We start from the raw sequence: 4,313 nt of genomic DNA on the forward strand, positions 1-4,313 counted from the left end.
TGTGGTGTGGCCCGTCTGGGCCCGGAACCACTGAAGTGTACGCAAGGCATCCTGTGTGAGTCTGGGTGTTTGGGTACTGGCTCTGATTCTCCTTCCAGGAAGAGGAGACACGCTCTCAAACTGACACAAACTCAGTGGACACCAGTCAGATCAATGACAAGTCAGCTCTTAATACTGAAGTATAGACTGTCCATGACATGAAGAACCAAAAACTGGGACTGTACACAGAAAATCATTTTGAGTTTATTATTAGATTATATTATAGCTCTGTCGTCACCATAACAGAGCTCACCTACAAAACACAGTGACACTTTCACAATAAACACAAAAACATGCCTTTCTTGCTGTACAATATAATAGGCTGTATGGAGCAGATTTTACTGAATATAGAATATACAAGGCATTATTTCTAAACCACTGCAAAAAATGGGCTTTTAACACATGAAATGGGGGGTTGATCTGCACCATTTTCAGATGTAGGTCTGTGTTGTAATTTTGCTCTTTTCGCTTATATAGTCATTTCACCACGTAAATCGCTGTAAAATGTCTATTTCTTATAATGCACAGAGCACCTGGATACCGTCAGTCTACCTTGTTGCTTTCCATTTGGCAGGACCATACAAAGTGTTTCACCTGAACTTTGACTGCTGGTTGGATAAACATTTATACATGATGGTTACTGTGATCTTACAGTTTAATGTTTGTAATGTAGCAGCTCCACTTCTTACCTGGCTTAAGGTCTACATTATACCTCAACCGTCAGATAACAGAGCTTCACAGAAAACTGGAATGGCACACTTATTCTGTGTTCTGTATGATGTTGGTTTATATGGCATATTGTAATATAACACAAACTTCCCTTCACATTCTTAATTCTGATGTAAAATTAGTAGGATGATGATGGTGATGACTTGATGTCATTTTTGCTGTCACCATTATTTCAATTGTTAAAATATAATTCAGACTTTATTGTTTTTCCACTCATTATGTTCGTCTCATAATCACCGTATAACTTCATAACACACTGTGCCTGTAATCTCCCTCTCTGGTATCAGGCACATACCCAACTCATCTGTTGTATGATAATAACATATCATAACTAACAACCGGTAAATGACAGAAATCAATCAGTAGCTTTTATGTTGTGTCCAATCATTCTGATGAGCTCAAGTGGGTAACATTGATGATGAATTTGTTCATTTTATTAGTGAAATAGTTTGGACCTTTAGCTTGTTTGGATCTGTCCTGATCCTTTCATTATCTAATTTTATTGGCATTTGGAAAGTATTTTGCAGTCCTCCAATATTATGAATTTTTTGTTGCTCTTTCATATAATGTTAAAGCAAAGAAATTTGTGGAACAGTGCTCTGCTGCTGAAAGTAAAGAGAGCAGTCAACCAGAACTGTGAGTGAATTGTGGGAAGGTTTCAGTCAAGGACAAACTGTAGAAGTGAGTGTAGTTAGTTAATACCTCCAGTGAAATCAAAAAGGTCCGCCTTTAAAAGTAAGCTCTGTAATTAAATAGGGCTGTGCCAATAGATGAGGACTCACTTGGTTAAAATCTTATGTCTCTGCTCTTCTTCCAAAGGGTCACAAAACAAAATACAAAGCTAAACAGTAGCAATACAGGGACATTATAGTGTGTAGTGTATGTTTTACTCTTGTAGTATCATCTACTGTTTGTCTGAACGTTTTATGGTTCCTCAAACTTTTTCATAAGTTTTCAGTAACACCTAACTTCAAAACCAGATATATTTCAAATTTTCTAGGGAAATCTGATTAAGAGTGCAAAACAGGATGCTGCTGCTTGTGGCTCCGCCTCAGCTTGGGCAGTGAAATATTACTACCCACAGAGCAGTTTATATTAACCTGTCAGCGTTTGATCAGGGAAACTTCTGCTGCAGATTCGTCCTCGACCAACTGGAGAGCTTTGAGAAAGGTACGTTACCTTTGCTAGTTTATGCAAGATTAATCCAGCAAGGTTGGTAAAAGGAAATATGTGGACAAAATCATCAGATTTTGGCTGCAGAGACCTAGACCAACATCTTACATTGGATTTTAATTGTAATGCAATTGATTTAAAGTCGTTAAATAAGCTATACTTCTTTATTTCAGAGAACTGGCTGTTTCTCTGGGTCGATAACGATCTTTAAAAAGAATTTGCAGTAAAGGTACTGTCAGTATAATGATTTTTCTAAAACCTTTCATCATCAAATTTTTTTGCCATTTAATGCGTGTGTCTAACTGTTGGGAAATAGTTTCATTACTCAGCAACACCCGGTTAGCAGCATGATACAATATTATAATAACAGGAAAATAAATCAGAAAGAAAACTGACAGTAAACAGGGTTCAGGGTCAGTGAAAGCAGACAGAGCAGGCAGAGAACGTTCGTTAAGAATGGTCTAAAAGTTACAGAGGAGCATAAGTACTTTGATTTTCGGTGTATTTCAGTTCTAGTTCGTGGCTCCTGGAGCATCAACCATTCACTGGAGTGGGTTAAATATGGGTTGAAGTGCCGGAGCAGCAAATATGAGATATAAGATGGCTATTAACCAACAAGGGCTTTGTAGATAAATAAGACCCTTTGATTATTACGTCTCTCAGAGAGGAGGGCTGGCTGACATCTATATGGGTTAACTAGAAAATGGAAAAAGTTTTATATCGATTAATGTTATTGCCATTTCAGGTCTCAAGACAACGATGGAAATGACCACTACCCTTTCTATCACAACGATACAAGAAATGTATCAGGAATACATTTCACTGATGAGTATGCTGAGCTGAGACAGTCTCTCCACATCATGTCTCTCATTGTTTACTGCCTGGCCTTCGTTCTCGGTGTGTTCGGGAATGGAGTGGTTATCTGGGTGACCGGGTTCAAGATGAAGAAAACAGTTAACACAGTTTGGTTCCTCAACCTTGCTGTGGCCGACTTCCTCTTCACAGCATTCCTGCCCTGGGTTTGACATACACTGCCATGGATTTCCACTGGCCTTTCGGCAACTTCATATGCAAACTGAACAGCACTATAAGCTTTCTGAACATGTTTGCCAGTGTCTACATCCTGGTGGTGATCAGTGTGGACAGATGTGTGTCTGTGATGTGGCCCGTCTGGGCCCGGAACCACCAAGTGTACATAAGGCATCCTGTGTGAGTCTGGGTGTTTGGGTACTGGCTCTGATTCTCAGCGCTCCATACTTCATCTTCAAGGACAATGGGCCATCATTTCCATAAAGACATCATCAACTGCTTCAACAATTTTGCTCTTTCAGATGATTTTGAAACACCTTCTGTGAATCAGCTGCGACAGTTTCGTCATCAGGCCATGACCATCACCCGCTTCCTCCTGGGATTTGTTGTCCCCTTCACTGTCATTGTGTCCTCCTATGCTGTGATAATCCATCGTCTCAGAAGGAACCGCACCCTGGCCAGCCAGTCAAGTCGCCCCTTTAAGATCATTGCTGCCGTTATCACCACCTTTTTCCTGTGCTGGGCTCCTTATCACATCATTTGTCTGATTGAGCTGGTTAATCACACGGCAAATCATTCAAGTAAGACATTAGACCATGTCATCACTATCGGTGTCCCTATTACCTCCAGCCTGGCCTTTCTCAACAGTTGCCTGAACCGCTGCTGTATGTGTTCATGGGCCAAGATTTCAAGGATGAAGTCCGATTATCCATCCTGAATGTATTGGAAACAGCCTTCCAGGAAGAGGAGACACGCCTCAAACTGACACAAAGTCAGTGGACACCAGTCAGATCAATGACAAGTCAGCTCTTAATACTGAAGTATAGACTGTCCATGACATGAGGACAAAAACTGGACTGTACTCAGAAAGTCATTTTGAGTTTTTTATTATATTATATTATAGCTCTGTCGTCACCATAACAGAGCTCACCTACAAAACACAGTGACACTTTCACAATAAACACAAAAACATGCCTTTCTTGCTTTACAATATAATAGGCTGTATGGAGCAGATTTTACTGAATATAGAATATACAAGGCATTATTTCCTAAAACCACTGCAAAAAAATGGGCTTTTAACACATGAAATGGGGGTTGATCTGCACCATTTTCAGATGTAGGTCTGTGTTGTACTTGCTTCTTTTCGCTTATATAGTCATTTCACCACGGTAAATCGCTGTAAATGTCTATTTCTTATAATGCACAGAGCACCTGGATACCGTCAGTCTACCTTGTTGCTTTCCATTTGGCAGGACCATACAAAAGTGTTTCACCTGAACTTTTGACTGCTGGTTGGATAAACATTTATACATGATGGTTAATACTGTGATCTTACAGTTTAA

The 4,313-nt window shown here is 39.8% G+C and overlaps 1 pseudogene; it reads left to right on the forward strand.

The window, feature by feature from the left end:
• The first annotated feature begins 98 nt into the window (after positions 1-98).
• On the forward strand, positions 99-3,797 carry LOC120787567 (annotated as a pseudogene).
• Positions 3,798-4,313: the final 516 nt, after the last annotated feature.

The sequence above is a fragment of the Xiphias gladius genome, unplaced genomic scaffold (assembly GCF_016859285.1).
Source record: "Xiphias gladius isolate SHS-SW01 ecotype Sanya breed wild unplaced genomic scaffold, ASM1685928v1 HiC_scaffold_230, whole genome shotgun sequence".
Lineage (NCBI taxonomy): Eukaryota > Metazoa > Chordata > Actinopteri > Istiophoriformes > Xiphiidae > Xiphias > Xiphias gladius.